General features: G+C 44.1%; 1 protein-coding gene across 7 annotated transcripts in view; it reads right to left on the bottom strand.

The window, feature by feature from the left end:
• The window catches only part of TNRC6C (trinucleotide repeat containing adaptor 6C), a 119507-nt gene extending 102312 nt beyond the window's left edge, over positions 1–17195 (bottom strand). For 3 of the 7 annotated variants that reach the window (XM_074319469.1, XM_074319475.1, XM_074319476.1), the window contains exon 1: positions 16672–17194. The gene's annotated coding sequence lies outside the window, so the exon portion shown is untranslated. Of the gene's footprint in view, positions 1–16671 lie in introns of all 7 variants that reach the window. The other 4 variants (XM_074319472.1, XM_074319473.1, XM_074319474.1 and 1 more) reach the window with 3 other exon arrangements.
• Between the last annotated feature and the right edge of the window lie 4560 nt (positions 17196–21755).

Here is a 21755-nt window from a genome sequence, read left to right as displayed (position 1 = left end):
CAGCATAGTGGATATTTGTATAACTTATGAAGTGATCTCCCTCCTGAGAAGTCTAGTAACCATTTGACACCATACATCGTTATTACAATATTACTGACAATATTCTCTATGCTGTACTTTACATCCCCATGACTACTGTGTAACAACCAATCTGTACGTCTTAATCCCTTCCCCTTTTTCACCCAGCTCTCCAACCCCCCTCCCCTCTGGCAACCATCAGTTTGTTCTCTGCTTCTATGAGTCTGTTTCTGTTTTGTTTGTTCGTTTATTCTGTTCTTTAGTTTCCAGATATAAGTGAGATCATATGTTGTCTTTCTTTCTGACTTATTTCACTTAGCATGATGTCCTCTAGGTCCATCCATGTCGTCGCAGCCTGTCTTTCCTCTTGACTTTCAGTCATATATGCCTAGTGTTTGAGCGCATGTTAGTCACCGCATGTGAAAAATGGTGAGGCTAATCTGAGGCTCCGGAGGGAGGTATCTCCCTCTAGTGCTTCTGACTGGCACTTATGAGTAGAGGTGAATCACTTCAATCGATTTCAGCCAATTCAAGATTTTAAGTTTTTGTGAGGGCTGGACCTCAGGATCATTCTGACATTCACCACTACTCCTAGGGGAAACTTTTTGGGGGGCGAGGGGATCCAACCAAAAGCCTGGGGTGTTTACCAGGGTCCTCCTCTGCTCCCAGCCCGTGAGTCTGCTGAACTGTGCTTAGCTTCTCAAGCCGTTTTCTGTTCCGCTTTCCAGTCATAGCATTTGAGTTGGAAAATGCCTCCGAAGGGTCATGTTTATTCTGCCTCTTCAGACCACCCCTCAAATTCCCCAATGTCCCCGTGGCTCCCAACGCCTTCAAACAGTTGCTTTTGATGTTCTACCAAGCTTTTCTAGTTTTTGGTAGCACAGCTGGTCTACTACATGTAGTCTGCTTCAGCCAGAAGCTGAAGTCTCAAAGAATGTCAAATTATTCAATGACTTTCCAGGTAGCAATTAAGAGAATCTTATGAATTTTCTTTCTGGACCCACTACTGTAGTGGGATTTTAGGATTCTTTGCATCCCCTAAATAGACATTACTTGGTCTTACTATCCTACTGATTCAATATGCTGCTGCATATGTCTCACATTCTTTTTAGAAACAGGTTTTTAAAGAAATAATATGAATACTGTGAATTATACTTTCTGGTGAATTACTTAAGATTCTCAGATTGTATTTATGTGACAGAAATGTGAAGTTAGCTTTGTTGCTCTCCTTTTGATGTTTTTAGCATCATAATTATGCTAGCTTCATAAAGTAAGCTGGACAGCTTTCCCTCTTTTTAAAGTTCTGAGACAACTTACACAGTATTCAAAAGTATGAAAGAATTCTTATTAACATTATCTAAAAAGGAAAAACTTTGGAGATAAATTCTCTCATGCATAAAATTCCTCCTGTTCTACTTCGGTTTTCTGGATTCACAAAGGATTCTGTGGCTACTTGAAAAGACCCCGTCCTAGCACGAATCTCAGACTCAATAAATGTTGTTTCCTTTGGACCTAAAAGTTGTCTTTTTGATTCGTACCAGGTCATAAATATCTACTATTTTTGAGTTGGGGAGTTGCTTTTCATTACGAGCTTTAAAACTGCTGCAGACTGTGTGTGAGGAGGGTATCAGTGGGACTGAAAGGGCCGCTTTCCTGTCCCCAGGCACGCCAATGCCGTCCGACTTCGCAGGGAGAGCTGCTATCAGTGAAGTCCGTCATCTACCCCACGTGAAGATTTAGTTACTCTACCAGCCACACAACACCTACTGAGCCTGCTATGCCTAAGTCAATAAGTGAAGTTTCATAAAAGATGAAGAGAATTAAATATGACTCCTGCCTTCAAGGAGTTTATAATCTAATAGAAGAAACAATACATAATCATTATAAAAGATGTGCTGTAAGATAGATACAACTGGACACACTTGTAATAACTCATACAATTTATATGCAAGCAGCAACATGTTAAGTATTCTATTTTTTCTCTCTTTAACATTCCTCTAAAATGAAGGGGAAAACCAAGCTTTACATATAAAGTGACTACGTGACTGTGTATTTGTTAGGTATCTGATCTTACTGAATAAAGCTTTACTACATTATGATAATTAAATGCCACAGGAGACAGATTTCTAAGCATTTCTGGAACCCTGACTGGGACTTCACTGTGTGAAATACAGTAAATTAAACTGAGAATGTGATCATCACAAGAACAAATCCTAGTAGTCTACAAAGAATACAAGTTCCAGCTCTGCCCCATGTACTTGGGGATAACTGTACACGCCAGCACTTGCGGGTATTTCCACGGTAAGACAACCCCTCCTCCCACCCTTACAAATCCTACCACCACGACCACCATGGGCATGTCTATGAAAGGGTTAAAACAATGCCACTCTCTAGATGCGAATCACAGCTCTGAAATTACAGTAACATACACACAAATAGATAACGGCAGCGCAGATGTGTGCCAGTGAGGAATAGACTTTGCAGAGCTGAATACAGGGAAGATGACGTACACCTACATTGTCAAATTTATGCACTATCTCACATAATCCCTACGCTAACCTTGTAGGCGGCATCATTATCCACTTCTTCCCAAAGAGCAAACAAATAAAGTCATTCAGCTAATAAGCGGCATTCCTAAAAATCTAGCCAAGAATTGACAACTTCTTCCAAGACCACTTATACCAGTGGTTCTCAAACACTGGTTATCACTTAGGAGATGGTTTCCTAACACTACATTCACTCAATTTATAGGACTCTCCTTTAAGACCTTTCTTCTTTGCATGGGAACGTCTTTTATTTTATAAAGTACTGGTAAGAGTGGATGGTGGTAGTTTGTATTCCAACGTCTTATGTGGCAAGACAAAGGTGGCAATGATACGTAGGCTTCCACTTTTGTTGATGAAACTTTGCTTGTGTATTTAGTCCAAACGGCTCTTAATCACAATATTTTCAAAACAGATTTCACTGCCAAAAGAAAGGTTTGATTAAATAACATTTAAAAGATACTTACCTTACTACAAGAATGACAAATATTTTTAAAACTGTGTGTGTAGTTACCCTTACAGGCAAAATTATACGGGTGGCACCCCCATTCCACCATCTTTCCAGTGGTTACTTAGGTTTGGGTTTGCTGTTTGCTTCTCTTCGCACTGTCCGACTACTCCCACCAACATACTTTGAAACTTAACCTGTTGATATGCTCATTTCTTGATTGAGGCAATGATTTCATAGGTATATACATATCTCAAAACTCATTAACAGTATACTTGAAATATATGCAGTTTATTACATGTAAAAGAAAAGCAAACCTTAATAAAGATGATAAAAAAATAACCTCACCAGGATAATAAGGTATTTGAGCCTTCTGATACGTATTACCACTTTCACTAGCAACATGAGTGGAAAAATTTCTTTTCTCATTCTCCTTAGGATTATAGTTAAAACTGTGCCAACTATGTTTCCAAAAATTTCTGGTTTCTTTAATTTGCCTTTCTTTGATTACTGCAAGATAAATTTTTTAAATGTTTGCTAACTAATCTGTTTTATACAATGTCTTTTCCTTTGCTGATTTACCTATGCCAAAAGGCATAAAACCAGCTTTCTGCAAGATCCGGGTTCGAGCCCAGAGCTGTCTGATCTGAGGCAGTCACCACTCTCTGGATCTCAGTGTTCACCTCTATGAAGCCCACAGATCTGCGAATTCTTAATACTTCAAATTACTTAAGACTTATTCTTGGAAACGCAGCAGATGTACAAGCTATAATTCTAGTTAATAATACTGTTGTCACTAATCCATTATCACCTTGACTATAAAGAGTATTAAACAGTAATGGTAATAAAAACCCCAGATAAAACCAAGCATCCTGTGACCTTGTCGAACTTATTTACTAGTTCTAGTAGCTTTTTCTTTTTCTTTGTGTGTGTGGATTCCTTAGGGTTTTCAACACAATCATGCCATCTGTGGGTAAGCACAGTTTACTTCTTCCTTTGCAATCTAGTTGTCTTTATTTCTTCTTCTTCTTCTTCTTTTTTTTTACCTGATTGCATAGGCTAGCATCTCCAGCAAAATGCTGACTGAAGCACAAGGACATTCTTGTCTTGTTTCCAATTTTAAGGAGAAAGCATTTCATAACTCATCCTTAATAAGTATGATGTTAAATTCTTGTGTATGTTTTTCGTATATGTCCTTTATAAAGCTGAAGTTCCTTTCTACACCTAATTTCCTGAATTTGTATAACAATTGGGTGTGGGACTTTGTCAAACTCTTTTTCTGCATCTATTGGGAGGATCACGTGGGTTTTGCGCTTTATTCTGTCAATATGATATATTACATTAAGTGATTTTAGGATGTTAATCCAAACTTGTCGTCCTGAGATAAATCCCACTTGGTCATAATCCTTTTCACACGGTGCTGGACTTGGCTTCCTAATATTTGAAGATTTTTGTGTTATATTCATGAGGGATATTGGGCTGTAGTTTTATTTTCTTGTGATGTCTTTGGCTTTGGTATCATGACAATACTAGCTTCATAGAATTAGCTGGGAAATGTTTCCTCTTTCTTTATTTTCTGGAAATGCTTATGAAGGCTTGATAGTAGTTCTTTACCTGTGTGACAGATTTTACCAGTGAAGCCAACATGAGCAGGGCTTTTCTTTGTGGCAAGATTTACTCATTTAATTTCTTTACCTTTTGTGCGACCATTCAGATTTTTCATTCTCAAGTCAGTTTCGGTGGTTTGTCTATTTCTAGGATTTCATCCATTTCATCTAAGTTGCCTAATTTGTTGGTATAAAGTTATTCATAGTATCTACTTAATTTCTGTAAGGTCAATACTCATGTCCCCTCTTTCATTCTTGATTTTGGTATTTTCTGTCTTCTGTTTTTCTCCTGGTCAACCTAGCTACAGGTTTGCCAATTTTGTTGCTCTTTTCAATCAGCCAGCTTTTGGTTTTGTTGATCTTCTCTACTAGTTTTCTGTTTCTATTTCATTGATTCCACTGTAATCTTTGTTTCCTTTTTGCTTACTATGAATTTAGTTTGTTCTTTACTTTCTGGACCCATAAGGTGGAAGCTTAGGTTACTGATTTGAGATCTTTCTTCTTTTCTAATATAGACATTTAAAGCTATAAATTGCCCTCTTAGTACAGTTTAGCTGCATCACATAAATTTTGATATATTGTGTTTTCTTCTCTTTTTATTCAGTTCAAAGTATTTTCTAACTTTCCCTGGTGATCTCCTTCTTTGTCCATGGGTTATTTAGAAATCTCTTATTTAATTTCTTATGGATTACACATGGAGAGGAAGAAAGGAGTCAAGGGGGACTCCAAAGTTTTTGACTGGAGCAGCTGGAAGGATGGAAGTGCTGCCCAGTATGATGGGCAGGCACGCAAGCAGGGCAGACGTGGGGAAGAGAAGGAGCTCAGTTCTGGGTCTGGCAGGTAGAAACGCTCTTTAAGCTGTCATGTGGAGAAGGCAAGTGGATATGCAAATACTGAGTCTGGGGAGCAGTCCAGGCTGGTGATAGAAAACTTACGAGTCTTCAGGGTATGTGAGGCATTTAAAGTCATGAGACTGAATGAGGTCACCAATGGCGTGAGTATAGACAGAGAACAGAAAATTTACACAAGTGAAGTTAGAGAAGGTTTCATGAAGGAGGCTGGTGTTATGTTAGGTATGTTAGGACATTTAGAATTTGATCTGGCAAGGACAGCAGCCAATTCAAGCAATCATTAAGCCATGAATGTGAAATAAATGTTATCACATGACAGCATGTCATACCTGTGACTAATGGAGGTACTAATGATAACCAGATAATGGTATCAAGAGACCTAAGTGTCCAGAGAAATAGACATTTAAAAATATGGAAATATTGTTAGGCTTATTGCATAGGTTTATTAAAATGATAACAGCCTTAAATTGTCCATGTTCCTAAACAACACCCTTACCCACACACCCCTTTTTTTTTCTATACCCATGTGGCTCTCTACCAATCTCAGTCATTTAAGATTTGTATCTTCTGGAAACTGATATCTAAGTAAAGAAGCAAAACTGTTATCCCTCCCATCAGAGAGCCAAATAATGAAACAAAAGATAGCATGCTTATTCTAAAGGCATCTCCTTACCTCCTAGGTCTGTAAGGGTTTACAACACTCCATTCCTTCAAACTTTTTGTGTTGAAAGAGCCAGAAGAAAGATACAATGCAGAATTAAAATGGGTCAAGTAAGGGAAATTGCTTTCCAATAGAGATTTGAGATTGACTAGGAAGTAGTTGAATTAGGCAGAAGACAGTTATCACCCATTCATATGCTGCTCTTATAGATCAAAGGCGGCTTACTTCTGGCTTACCCCATTAACTAAAGGATTCTAGTTTCAAGGTGACATCTATTTTCACAGAAATGTCTTCTCACTTTTTATAATTTGGATCAAAACTAGAATCCCTTTAAATAGGCTTAAAGTTTTCAGTAACATTACTTTTCAAATAATGCTTCAAGAAAGACCTGTTGCTGTGGCAGAAAAACCACCAATCTTGTGAGATCTGTTTGTCTCACAGACACGCTCCTGCCTAAGCTTCATTCTAGATGTCACAGTTAGAAATCAGGGAGAATAGAGAGTTTACCACCAGGTTTTTCGAATATAATGTTTCTTATAAACACATCAAAGTTTGCTTTCTCTTAATACATTTTTAGAGCCCAAAATTATACTATTTGGGGCTGCAAATCCATTAGACACAGGTTATTTATGTAACATTTGATAATATTTTAAAACTAAAATAGGTCACATGCCACAGATCAAATCTGGGGCCCCCAAGATCTCAGTTCTTTAAAGATACTGAAAATCACTCCATCCATCGGAATGAGGTCCACAGCAGGACTCCAAGCTGCCTCACTTTCCTCACCTACTGAAGTGAATAAAGGAGAGAACACCTGAGTATTAAGCGCTATGTACTGGGCACATGGTAAGAACTCAAAAACTACAGCTACCACGAAGTTCAGCATCCTTTCTCCAGCTGTGAATGTGTATCTTTAGAGCAAACAGGCTTTGGAACATAATAATCAAAATGAAAGAAAAGCACACTTTTCAGTCTGTTGCTTCAAACTGAGCCTTTACTCCTGTCTCTGAAGTTCAAAGTTTCAGGAGAGAAAATGTAAAAAACAAACAAAAAACTGAGAACACGAAAAAAGCAAATTATAAAGGGTGGGGGGGAATGTTATGGGAAATACAAATAAAAGGCTAGAAAACCTTCAGTGATCTTAAAGGCTGAATTCTGAAATCGATGTCCACTAATTTGAGATTTAGATGGAAAATCACAAATTAAAGAGAAATAGCCATTTTCTTAGAGTGTGGGATCTACATAATCAAAATCCTGCCACTGAAGGTAAAACAGGCATGTGTGTAGTTCATTAAGTAACCACATCTAATAATTTTGCTAAAGGAGAACTTAAATAATGAGTCAACAAAAATGGATTTCAAGAAAAAGAATTCTGACAATATCCTTTTAAAATTTCATCTGATTTCCACAGAGCCCCCTTAGAGAACAGAATAGTTAAGTTTAATATATGCTAAGCAGACATTTTGGATTGGCCAGAATGATCTCATTAGTTATAACTCATTTTTCCAATGGTCTAATATCTGAAGGTAGTTACCAGATCTGTACAAGACAAACCAGGAATTATTTTGTACAATTTTATCTATCATACCTAAAGTTCAAATGTCCATAAGAAATGTCACACCTTATTTCTTCACAATTTGGTTAGTGGCCCTTACGCAGGTCCCTCATGGAAAGGGAGCCGCCCGTTCCTATGGGTCCCCACAGAAAACACAGAGCAAGGCACCCCTCTGAGGGCTCATCCACACAACTCTGCTCACACCTGCAGCTAAATCCCCAGAGTCTGGGCAGACTAGTTGAAGTTATGGTCGGTTACTATCCTAAAAAGACGAAGAAAGGAGGAAAAGTATTCATTTATCAATCTCTTTGCTTCTTCCACTATCATTTGTGGAAGCAACACCTCTTTAGAATCAGATAACTCAAAATAATACTGAAAAACGTTATCTTAGCAGCCGCAAAACACTGTACAAAGACAAACATGTTACTATCCCTGCTATGAAATAACTCCAAATCTAATAGAGAAATGATTCTGACAGTGAAGGGTTTTTGCAAAGCACTAATTTGTAAGGGGTTTAGAGTCTAAAACGAACAGGGAGAATAAACAACGCTCATCAATGAAATACACAACCATAACATATACGAAGTACGATGGTGACCAAGGTTCCTATTCATCACTGGAGTGTGGTAAATAATATTTCTGTCTGTTTTAAAGTTTTCCCATCCCTCTACAAGAGTGTTAAAAAAAAAATCAACTTTGTGGCTTTAATTTCTTTATTAAAAAAGAATCTATTATAGCTTGTTTAAGGAATAATCTATTAAATTTATTTAAACTTTAAAAAGTTCTGGTAACTTCAACACAGCCACTACTCACACTGGTATACATTTATGTTATAATCTGATCTTGTTTCCTGGAAATACTGATGATTTGTTTTCTCTCTTTCTGTCAATATCCAGCAAGTTTACAATATATCTGGGACTGTTATATCAAGTCGGAGTTAAGATTTTGTTTAATGGGTCCAGGACTAAGAAACTTTGATTTCGCTGAGAGTATTCACCATAATTAACAGCAGAACCCTATTATTACACGGCTCATTACATACTTGGATTTATGCTGAGAGTCAAATCTCTACCCTAGAACCTCACACAATAAACTTCCCAAACTGCTATCTTATGTGTCATCTTTCACCATCAGCATTTTAAAAGGACTCTCTTCTCCATGAGCTACTGGAAGTAGCACAAGTGTTTTATTTCTAAACACCAGTACCAGAAGGTGCTGAAAGGATTTGGCGTTGGTACGAGTATATGCTTGTAAAAACATTTTAGACAAATGTCTGATGCTCTACATGATCTGAACTTCTATAAAAGTTTGGCTTCATTTTCTTCGGTACTTTCTTGTATGGTAATATGAGAATGTATATCTCATTAAAGAAAGCATCATATAGTTTAAAATGTAAGCATAAAAATAATACTGGAAGTATTGAGGGGGGAGGGGACAAATCTAAAGATCTCCGTGGGTTGACGAAAAATTTGTAAAAATAAATAAAAGGACTCACTGTATATACATAACCAAATGTTTTACGCGGAGCTTCTTTACTGACCTAACTGAAAGCCCCTCTGGCACACCCCAGAAAGAGCAGAGTGCTCTGCCTGACCTCTTAGAACTCACTGCTTTTAATGGCCCACACCAATCATTCGTACTGTTTTGTCTGCTGACTCTTCTTACACCTTTTCAGTCCGACCCGACCATCAGGCATCGCCAAGCCTGCATCACCGTACAGGGACAGCGGCAGTCGCCGGGGTTTGCACACGTCCAATCTCGCCTCCACCCACCCACTGTGTCTTGGCTCCACAGAAGTTTCTAATCCATCGTTGAGCTCACGCCATGCCCATCAACAAACACCAACAGTTCCCACCAGCCAAAGAAAGGAGGTTCTCCCACGCAGCCCCTCTAAATCTTACTGCCAACCCAGAGCCTCCACTTACAGCCAGACCGCAAGGTCATTTATTCAATAAAAACAGAGTCCGAGCCGCTGTCTTAGGCACTTTCCAAAACGTTCCCCCCACGCAGCCTGCCCACCCACTGGTCTCCTTGTGGCATCTCTCTTCCAGCAGCCACATCGGCAACCTTCCCGGATCCGTAAGTGAAGTCTTGCCTGACCCCTGTGACCCTTGGGTGGCCTTCCTCTTCTCAATGACACTCTCTCTCCACATTCTCAAAGTCTGTACCACTGAACCAGCAGGCGGTGTGAAGAGAAACCAACGCTTGCTGGTCACATAAGTCTGGGAAAGGCTGGGCTGACAGTGGGAAACGTACTCCTTTTGCTGCGGAACTTCTCCGAGCATCTAATATGTTCACAGGCATCTTCAAGAGGGCAGACGTGGCGTACGGCCATCTAATTACACACTACCACAGACCTGGGCTCAGGAAGCTTCACAACATTTCATTGCCATCTCATTTTTGCTGTTGTCACCGTTGTTTTTACTGGTTCGGTGCCCGTCTCTCCCCAGGAGGACAACTCCAGGAGGGCACGGAGACGGCGTGCTCCTTCACTGTGGTTACTGCACACACAAGGCACTCGTTTTTGTGGAGTCAAGAAGAAACGACGTGACGGGGCTTGGGCTTTGGAAGGCAGCACAGGGGATGGCAAAGGGCTCAGCCTCCAGCATCAGGGACCTGGATTCTTTACTGAGGCTGTGACTTTGGGGTTTTCTTCACCCTCCGTCAGCCTCAACTTCTCCATCTATAAAATGAACACAGTACAGCACCTCCCTCAAAAGCTGCTGTCGAGAAATAGGTAACACATGTGAAGTGTCCCAAAAGCATCCAGCTAACATTAGCAGACGGATCAGTGGGACACAAATCAGAGAGAGAGGCTAATGTAAAAGCTACTCAAACGATCCAAGCTATTGATCCATGTGGAGGGCTCTGAAGTGGACTCTCCAGTGTGGCTTCACGGCCTACAAATCGTAGGATCTGTAGAAGTTACTGCCTTGTCTGTCTGTCCTTTCCTCATCTGTAAAATGGAATTAATAAAAGCAACCATTTTCTGCAAGTGCTGTGAGGATTACATAGCACGTCCTTGGCACACTAGCACATAGTAAATACTCCGATACGAGTCGTACCTGTTTGAAGAGTAGTTTTAAGTGGAGATCTGGTTACCAGAGAGGATGCTTTCTAACTATTCCCACCCCACCTCGTTCAGCTGTCCTCGGTGACTCAAATGTCCTTGCTGCCAAACAGCCATCACCTTCTTCCCTCCCCTCATCTCCTTACCCAGGAAAACCTCGTTTAAAACGCCGGCCTCTTCCGGAAGAACAGAGCCTATTAAATTCCCTGCCTAAAACTCTTTCCCCTCCTGCTCGGCATTTCACATTTCATCTAGTGTAAGAAAACATAACATAATCAAAGCAGCAATTCTGCACCCCCCACCCCAGCTTAATTTCTGAACTCTGCTGTTAACATCTTTTCAAAGCCCGAATAGTTGGAACCATGATAAGCTGTATCATGTGCCACTGCCCAATTTCAGATCTGACTTTAATTCCCGGTTGCTATTTTAACTTAGATTTCCCTGCTTATTAAAAGAGTAATTAAAAGGAAATTATCTTCGGGAACAAAAAGTAAACAATACCTTTGCCAGACTCAACCCAAGCAATTGATTTCAGTTGTGAGACATCTTATTCTTAATAAGCCAGACTGCGCACACAAAATGAACCCAGCCAAGCGCACACCCCAACACGACCGTGGCCCTCCGCGGGGGGCCCGCCCGTCCCAAAGGGCCCAGCCTTCCACAGGCGCTAGCCCATGGCCGAGAACCATCGGCCTTGACACTGTGGCATGGCAGGTCTGCAGTTCAGGCCTTCAGAGGAGGGTCATTCTGAAGATACAATAGAGTATTAATGTCTAGAAGGGTCTAAAGGAAAACCTAGTCCTTCAAGAGAAAAAAATCTGTCCAAGTGATGGCATTCTAGAGGATCACAGGGGATCATCTGGGTTTTGTACAGATGTTGGTCACAGAAAATGCTGTCACCTCATAATGATGATGATGAGCTGACATATTTAGACACTCTTTCATGTTCATATTTTTGTACAAATTTTTTTTTTAATTTTGGTGTCCAAAAAGGTTTATACGAAAGCGAAGTGGGAAGCAGCCACGCTAGACCATTCCATCCCTCCCTCGGGCTCTCCAGATGACCCTTTGGGCCCCGTGCGCTGTGACCCAGTGGCCCCACGATCCTATGTGTCTTTGGGCACGATGTTCTCCAAAGGGAAAGAAGTATCTCGACAGAGAGGCAAATAAGAAGAGGGAGACCTTGGGACAGGTAACTTGCCACTCCGTATTTCCTAGAGCAAATATTTAAATCCATTGGCCTAGAAGAGACAGGTTTCAGAAGCCATATTCTTGCCCATCCTTAATCATTACTGTATCTTAGAAAACCAAAACCCCAATGCATAGCTGGAACTCTGAGAGCCAACACAGAATATTAAGAGTTCAAAACAGCAGTGAACGCTGCTTTCCCAAGGCCATTCCTTCTGGTGTGGTTTGCAGCCATGGCGGGCTCAGGAGGGTGCGAACAACTATCTGTGCTACAGCAGTGATGTTTCATGGCTGGATGCCCAGATTGTCTAGCTCTGCACACAGCTCTATAGTCTTTTGAGGGCTACAGAGGAAGAATGCATTCTTAACAAACAGCTCTCCATCCTGCAATAGCTTCTTCATTCTCTGAAAGCATCTGTGGCCAAGAAAAGAATTCATTTTTAGTAAAACTCCAAAAATGGCACAAAGGACATGAATTTTCACCATATTTTTAACAAGTAAAACCTTGTCACATCCCAGTTGGAGAATTAAAATACATGTTTTACTTTTCATTAAATAAGTTATAGTTCAAATGCATAATTTGCACAAAAGAAAACTTACAAGATTATTTTAATCAAGTTATTCAAACAAGTTTACTGGGCAAGGATTACACATTTCTTGGTTTCAACTTCGGACATGCAATCTCTACACAAGATTATACAGTTATTTCTGAGAACCAGTAACCTTTATATTTTTAAGTAATTATATTAAAGTTGTGTATTAGCTCAATGTTTGTAATTGAGAACATCTTTATTGCATTAAAGTCTATTTAAAGAAAGTTTACTGTATGTTATTTTGCAAAGTAAAGAATGTTCTCCTCGTGACTGAACAATTATTTGATTTGTAAAATTTTAGATAATCACGATTAGACTGGCTTAAAGCAAGAAAATCTGAAAATCTGCCTTAAAAAGGCTAGCTTTCATGATAGTCTGTTCTCCCTGCTTAAATCTATGACATCTTCATACAAAATTATTCAGATGCTAAGTGTCTTAATTAAGCAACTAAAATCCAGTCACCTTCACTGTGAAATCGGTTTTCATAGAAAATAGGACACAGTACCAATACACTCTCAAAAGATTTCCTTAGAGCTCATCTAAAACCTCAGAAGATGCTCTGAAATGAAGCTGGAATGAAAGATAAAAACCCACTAGATTGTCTCCGAATCATGAGTAAGAAGCCAAAACAATTTCAATGAAAGAGAATAAAAACAAAACAAAAACAAAGTTCTGTGGTTCCTCCCCACTTAGAACCTTCTATGCACTGTCTGCTCAGGACTCTTCAGCCTGGTCTCTTCCAGGTTCCAAGTCCTCTACCGTGTTTCCCTGAAAATAAGACCTAACCGGAAAATAAGCCCTAGCATGATTTTTCAGGATGCCATCCCCTGAACATAAGCCCTAATGCGTCTTTCGGAGCAAAAATTAATATAAGACCCGGTCTTGTTTTCGGGGAAACACGGTATTAATGTGCCGCTCTTTCCTCCATTCCTCGTGCTTTCCCTACAGGCTTCAGTAGCTCTGGCTAAGTACTCTCTGCTTTCTCCATCCCCAAATCTTAATTGTTTCATATGCTAGTCCCATATGTGGAACAAACAGCCTCAACTTCACAGCCAATCTAGCTTCCCTTATAAAATCCTCTTGGATATCACCTTTGCACAATAAACCCCGACAGAGGAGTAAATAAGTCATCTAAGATGTAAGTACGCAATCTCATGGATATAATTCCTACTGGGGAACGCCCAAAAGGCCCATAAATAGTCTTTAAAATGGTTCTTAAGCCTTAAAATGGTAAGTTGTTAGGGAAGTTATACAATACCAAAGACATTCTATATACTCAAATCAAATAATAGATAAGTAAACTAATTTCCACTAGTTTTTTTTTTTTTTTTTTTAATTGAAAATTAGTATACCTTTCTTGAGGCCACCAAGGATAAGCTGACATTCAGGACCTCACTGCCCTCACTTGGAGTTTGGGAAGTAATGCAAACACCCCACTCTCAGCCAATACTGTAGAAAGTTCATCTTTCATTTCTTTCCAACTGAAATCTCTCCTCTGTAAGGAAGAGAGCTGCCCCACTCCATCCCTGACCTACCCCCCTCCAGTTTGGTTTTGAAAGTGAGCCAGATGGCAGCATTTGGAAAAGCACAAGTTTATCTCAGTAAAGCTGGCTGCTTAAGAAAAAGGAGGTGGTGGTGAGAAATATTGTAATTTAAAGTTTCCTATATTCCCTCCCCACTTATTTTTTTAATCACTGAGAGTTGAATGAAACAGTTCACCCCAGTTTCCCTAATAATTAGCACTCTAATGCAACTATTTGTTCCAAAATTCCCGAGCCAACTAAGTATAAATATAAATCTGTTACAAAATAATCTTTGTAAAGTGTTAAAACATATGCCACTTGAAAAAGAACAACAATAAACATTGTGAGGAGGAAAAATCAACATTTACATGTACCCCAGGTTACTACTAAAATATTTAAATGCCAGAATCCAAAATGAAATAGTTAGGATTAAGCTTTATGACATTCTCACTGTCAATCTTATTTAATTTCATATTTTAATAGTAAAACAGAGGTACTGGTCAATCAGATCTTTGATTTGGAAAAGCAACATGGAAGACTTAGAATCAGGCTTTTAAAACTAGATCCTCATAATAAAATCAAGTCTAAATATATATACAGAGGTTGCCAAAAAATATATATACACATTTTAAGAAAGGAAAACTGTATTAAAATAGTAATAATATATACCGATAACAAAAGATTTATACAAGTCACGTTTGACTTTTGCAATGACAAGAGGTGCTTCTGATTGTGGAGAACTACTGCTTGTGCAACGCTGACCAAAGTGTCCACTTGTACACATTTTTTTGGCACCCCCGGTGTGTATGTGTATGAATGATATCTGGGACACGCAGATCCCCTTGGCTGGCTAAGTGCTAACTGGAAGAAATTATTCTGTGTCACCATAAGTATAATTTAACTTAACCAATAATTTTACTATTACCATTTTCTAGGCTATCAATTTCTCATGACCAAACTTGTGAAAGAAAAACAGAATTTAACAACTGCTATTCTTATGAAAATACAAATATTAAAAACTTTCAGTACAAAAAACTTTCAGTGTAGGTAAACAAAGTAACCATTATTCAGACTATTGTGTTCTGTAAACACCAACAATGAAATTAATTTCTATACTATAACTGGGTTGGTCATTTTAAAAATTCATTTTGCATCATTTTCCCCAACAAAGCACCCTAGGGGTGCCACGCTAAAAGGTGTTCAAAGACCTTCACCACGTCTGTGGTTCTAGAATGTAAATTTCTTCAAGGTGCCCTCTGCCAACCAAGTTCATTTGGCCTGGGGCTAAATTTTATCCTTTATTCTTTCACATACTACTAGTACTGAAGGAAGTCTGGGATCTATGCACATAATTGTCAGCACCCCCTACACATTTCAAACGGGCCACCACTGTCCTCTGAGATCACTCAAGCCACATTGCCAGTGTCTCACTCATCTCCATAGTTACTTAATTCCAAATGTAGGAAACGACTTGCATAAAATAAGCCTTGTGCAGGGTCAGTTACCTTCAGAGACGTAGCCGCCTCTCATAGTGATCGTCATAAACTGACCCCCTACCCCCGCCCCAATACAGCGACCTGAACACGGAACACAGGAGAGAATCCCCGAACCTCGCCAACACAATGGAATAACCCAGCCAGCCGCCTCCAACTTGCAACTCCTGCAAGACGCTCAAGTTGGACATGTACAGAGCACCATTTTGAGTTCACAAGCTGCAGCTCATGCCTAGAAATAACTGAGCACACCACTCAAATGGAGGTTCAATCTGACAGAGGCAAAGGTTCGAGACAATTCACTCATTTTGTGCAGCACCACCGATACCGCCGAGCGCCTTAAACCGCAATAGGTGCAATAGGATCTGCGGCTGCTCCTCCCCCGCCCGCGACACCGAAGCACAGATCCTGCATCCTCGTTGAGATCCCCCCAGCTCCGTGTACCCTGCAAGCGAATGGCTTCTCCGCCGGGAGCCCCTACATTCGCATCTGCACATTTTATGAGCTACGAATCAACTAGTTAAATCTCATCCACAAGGTAAAGGTGCAGAGGTGGCGCCGAGGCGCTTGGGTTACGCGATCTGATAGCAGGGCAGCTGTGATGTGGCGCGGCTCGCCTTCCCGGGGTGCATCTCCCCGCAGCCTGCGACGCCGCCAGCAGCCCACCTGACTGCAGGCCGGCCCGAGGCCGCGGCCCGTGCACCCTCCCCCAGAGCACGCCCAGGGGTTGCTCTTCCCGCAAACAACGGCACCGCAGGCCCTACACCGAACACGCTGGGGCTCCCGCATGCCGTCAGAAATGCGAAACCGGGGGGCGACCATTCGGAAACGGCCCTCTCCCACCAACTGCATCAGTGTGAAAACACCACCACGGACGTGTCACCGCACCGCCCGTGGCGATCCCGCCGGCTCCCCCGCGCACCCCACCAGCACTGCGAACCTCTCTCCCCGCGCGCGCGCGCGCACCCGGCCCCGAGCCGCGGGCAGCGCCTCCCGCTGCCCCGCGCCGCGCACCCCTTCCCGCCGGGACCCGCGACCCCTCGCGCTCCGGGCCCGGCCGAACAAAGGCAACACTGCCAGCTCGGCCAGCTCCGGCACCTCCGAGCCCGGCCCGCGCTCACCTGGGCTCCGTCCCCGGCGGCGGCGGCTCCTCGGCGGGGCTCCGGCGGCGCGGGCCTGGCGGCGGCGGCGACGACAACTCCAACAGCCGCCCTGGGGCCTGCGGGGAGCTCGGGCGGCGGGGGCCCGCTCAGCGCCGGCGCCGCGGGCTCAGGTCCCCGCGCGGGCGGCGGCGGCGCGGGCGGGTGGGCGGCGGCGCGTCCCGGCAGGTCCAGGTCCGGCCCCGGCGACGCCGCGACGCGCCCTCTCCTCGCGCCCGCGGGCGGGACGGCAGCTCCGACGCGGCCCGGGATCCCAGGCGGCGGTGGCGCTCGGAGCTCGGCGCTCGGCCGGCAGCGCTCCGTCCGCCTCCGGCTCGGGCGGGCCCGCGGCGGCGGCGGCAGGAGCGCGGCGGGCGCGCGAACGGCCCTGTCAGAGGCGGCGGGGGCGGCCGGGGCGGCGCTCAGGGCTGCGGAGCGGTGGGGCCGGCGGCGGCGGCTGCGGCTCCCGGGGCCGTCGCGCTGAGGTGCGGAGCTGCCACCGCGGCCATCTTGTTGCTCTAACTGACAAGAACCCCCCTCCCCCCGCTCCAGCCAGACGGGGCGCTCGCGCCCCCTTCCCCGCCCCGCGTTGGCCTCCAACAGGAAGTCGTCCGGGCCCTTGGCACGTGACTCCACCGTATCTGCATACCGGAGGACCAACTGGCCAATCGGCGCTCTATGCCCCAGCTCCGCCCCCGCGTGCCCCTCCCCTGCCCATTGGCTGGTCTCAGCCAGGGCACGCCCCCACAATCCCCCTTAATACCCGCCCGCGCTGTGGTTCCCAGATCGCGCGGGGAGCGCGCCAGGTTGCGTGCGGGTGCGCGCTCTGCCTGCCTGGGCGCGTGCCGGTCTTGGGGCTCGTGCCCCGCCCGGGGTGCGTCGGGAGCTGCCCTGCGTCTTTCCCAGTCTGTTGGTGCTGTGGCTCGGTGTTAACGCTCTGACTCTCGGGGCGCGGAGTCGGCCCTTCGCGTATGCTTGGCTCCCGGCCAACGCGCCGCGGCGCCCGGGTCCGAGCCCGGGTTTTGTGCGGTATTTTCACCCGGCGGCGTTGGTGTTGTCTGCCGCGGCGCCGGGCGCCGGCACTGGCGCGCGTCCCGCCCGTGCCGTGCACACGCCTTGCACCTCCCCACCGTGCACACACACGTACACGCGCCGGCCGGGGCCCGGGAGCATCCTGCTGGCCGCGCGCCTCCCAGCCCGCCCCTGCGCGCCGCCGCTCCCGAGGGAGCGCCCTGCTGCGAGCCAAACAAGCCTCGCTGCGAAGCAATCCCTGGGGGACACATCCCTTTCTCTGGAGCGCGAACACCCGCCCCCACCGCGCAAACGGCGGTTTGGGCCGAACCCGGGTGCTCCGGCTCCCACACTGCGCGGTTGCTTCCCGGGGCTTGGCACCCGATCGTGGACCTCCATTCCGCTGCTCCTCTTCGATATACACTAGTCAGTAATCGCAGGTAAGGTCAGGAGCGATGTGCAATTTAAAAGTCCCCTTTTGACTTTCGGTTCAAGTCACGAAAAGGTTTTAAAACCCAGAATTGTCTGCATTTTCGTGAAGGGTTGTGGAAGCAGGCCAGCTTTCCCCTTGGTGCGGCGGAGGCTCGGCGGCGCTACTTGAAAGTTGTTGATGTTGGAGGAGGCCATTCCTGTCTACGTGTCCCCATCTTGAAGAGCAGATAATGACACACCACTTTCGCAGTGCAATTTTGTTACCGCAAGTGTCATGCTTTAAAACGTCTGTGGATGAAAGAGACACAACAAATTCCCCACTTTCGTTTCCCTTCAGGATCGGTGCACTTCTCTCTTCTGTATTTTAAGCCCTCCTGTAGTCAGATTCACAACCAGCACTCTAAAGTCTTCAAGTGTCTGTGTTGTGTATTTCCCCTCCCCAAAACCCACATCACTGAGAAGGATCTGAAGTCAGACGGAGCTGACATAGAGGCTTCTGTCTTTTCCCATTCAACATTTTATTTAGTGATTTAATTCCTGACTGCGGAGAAACCTGCATCCTTTGTATTTCTCAGTGACAGAGGTATTGTCACATGCTCCAGGAGGGACTGTAAAATAATAGCATCTTCAAAATATGCAGTCACCACTAAATAGAGGACTAAATCAACAAGCAATTCGGGTACCTGGGGGACCAATCATTGTAATAAGCAGAACTTCACCTTGTGGAAAATTAAACCAAAATCTCATTATTTAGTATTTGTCCTTGCTGTTGAATTTGTAGCTGTAACCTCTCGACTTTTCTCTATCTTGTTCTCTTTACTACCCACCGCCCTGAGTTTAAACCAGGCAAAATAATTTTCTTCTATTATCTTAGACCGTAAACACCTGAAGAAAGGGCAGCTCTTATACTGACCATATTTCCTGAACCATTAAATTAGACTCATGGTTTGGCATGTGGACCAGTGGCAGTAGAAAGAATATTTGAAATGAGGGCTGACCCAGAAGCATTGAGGCATATGATGGTCATGAGGATGGGGACTACAGAACACAGTGTCATTTATTCGTGGTCACTTGGACTAAATAAAGTATGAGTAAGGACCCCAGGCAAAGTTGTGAAATGGATGAGTGCATATTTACGGTCTGCCATCCCCTTATCGGCCCTGTCACTACTACTTCATAACTAAGGTATGAGTTAATAATCTGTAAAAATGGGCAAACCCCACAGAATTACATTTAAGAGGGTTAAATGTTAAATATAGCTCTTGTTAAAAATCAACTAGTTAAGGACAGATGGAGAAGACCTGGCTGGATACAAGCTCATCTTAAAAAATTGTAATTTTAGGTGGCCACACGCTCCACATGTGCGAAATGGTTTGTTACAAAATATACAGTCTACACATAAATAGTGTCCAGTTCAAGAGACTGTTCTCTGAGCTGATCAGATCCCACATGAGTGTTACAGCAAATTCTGGGCACTGTGGTGTGAGAAAGGAATTGATCGACTTAAAGACTGTCTCAGGGAGCTAGCGGTTGCTGATGAAAATCCTCCAGTCATTGAGCAATGGCTGAAGGAGTAGAAGAAGCCGACAGGAAACCAGAGAAGGCAGGACAGGATGCCTGTCTTCAAATATTTGAAGAACTCCCATGTACAAATAGATACAGATACATTTGGTGAGAACCTAGAGGCAGACATGGGGTTAGTGGGTGGAAGGTTTGGAGGCAAGTTTTGGTTCCATAGGAAGAATTGTGAGATCTGTCGGTAGAGACTCCAGCTTGAAATGTGGCAATGTTCACCTCTAGTTCAAGCAGAAAGACTGGGTGATCACATCCCTATCTCTGTGGCTATCACAGAATAGATTACTGCAGTGGGGACAAAGGTTGAATTAGCTCAGTGGTTCTCAAAGTGTGCTCCCTGGACCAGCCGCGTCAGTGTCACGCAGGAGCCTGTGAGAAATGCAGCTTCTTGGGCCCAACTGCCAGACCTGCTGAATCAGAAACTCTGGGGTTGGGGCCCAAGTAGCTACGCTTAACAAGCCCTCTAGGTGATTCCAACACATGCTAACATTTGAGAATAAAGCAAGTGGTAAAGGGCACCTGGCCTTAGGTTCCTATTTGTGATACTTGCCCCTCTTCCATTCCCAGCACCTCCTACCACACAGGGCTCCCTCCTCAAGCCCCTACTTCCATCTTTCTATCTCTGTTGATTCTGCTACTAGCATTTGCATCCTAATGGTGGGCTCTAAAAGGAAAAGCTTCCGGACTCAAACAAATAAATGATTGCTTTTAGATGAAAATGGAATGGAGCTGGGCTCCCTTCTTCCTGCTTGTTGCCCATAGATAGCAACTGTCTGGACGTTTAAAAATGTGATAAACTTAAAAGGTCTTTCAGACAGGCATCAAGACACAGGGCTTCGGTTCTCAAACTCTGCTCATGAGAATCACCAAGGTAGCTGGTCTTAAATACAGATTCATCCAGGTCCAGACTGAGGCTGGTGAAGCTGCGTATTTAACCAAGTGCTTCTGATGTGTTTGTCCTCTCACTACACTGAGGAAAATACTGGAGCATAGATCAGAACCTTCAAATGTGAGCAAGCCTTAATCTCAACTCTACTGCTCACGGGTTGTTTGAGCTTAGGCAGTTTTCTGGGCCTCAGGCTTCTCCTTAGTACTCCTCACTGGCTTAGAGATTCTCATCGAACAATGACTGAACCTGTGTTAAGTGCCAGGCAGTGGACTAGATGCTGGAGACTTAAGGCTGAAAGCCATGGCTGATCTACGATTATCACGCATACAGGGGAGACGTGGGTCATTCTAGAGGGCTCAGAGAGACTTCCCGGAGAGACCTCTGGTCTGAGTCTTGACGGATGCAAGAGGAGCAATGGTCAGAAGCTGACAGAAGGGCACCGAAGATAGAGGGAAAAGCCAGTGTAAAGGACATAGAGCAGCACACACTTTCAGGGGGCTGCAAGGTGTCAATGGGGTTGAACTAGCTCATGTATAAGGGGAAGGGGGGGAAGGGGGAGAGATGAGCAGGGGCCAGATTACAAGGAGCGTCTCATGTCACATTAAGGAGTTTGAACTCTCTCCTGAAGGCAATGCAGAGCCCTTGAATGGTTCAAAACATTATTTTACTTGGCTGTCTGAGAGATCTCTCTGGAAACATTGTGGTGGATGACATGGAGAAGAAGGATAAGATAAGAAGGGTGAGGCAGTAGGTGAAGGCACAAGGCAGGAGGCCACAAGTCATGCAGCCAGGAGATTAGAACCTACGTAAGTAACGTAAGTAACGAGAGCAGCAGTAGAGTTGAAACAGAGAGGACCCGTGTGAAAAATAATTTTAACTCCAGGGGGTTTGGGGACTGATATATACGGTAAGTAAGTGTAGGGACAGAGTCCCAGAGAGCAGTTTCCAGGCTCTCGACCTCACATGGGAAGGTGCTGGCTCGGGTAGTAGATGGCCGTCCTCTGCGACTAGTTGGCTGTCAGCTGTAACCAGTCAGCCATTAGCCACTAATGTAACTGCCATTAAGCTAGCAAGTGCGGGCTGCAGTTAGCAAGGGGTTGGTTGGCAGAGAAGCGTGGATGGCGGATTGCAGAGTGTGTGGATCCTACTTCCTGTGACT

The sequence above is a fragment of the Rhinolophus sinicus genome, linkage group LG15 (genome assembly GCF_036562045.2).
Source record: "Rhinolophus sinicus isolate RSC01 linkage group LG15, ASM3656204v1, whole genome shotgun sequence".
NCBI lineage: Eukaryota > Metazoa > Chordata > Mammalia > Chiroptera > Rhinolophidae > Rhinolophus > Rhinolophus sinicus.
Note: the sequence above shows the minus strand (reverse complement) of the source record. Positions and strands in the feature narration are given on the sequence as shown.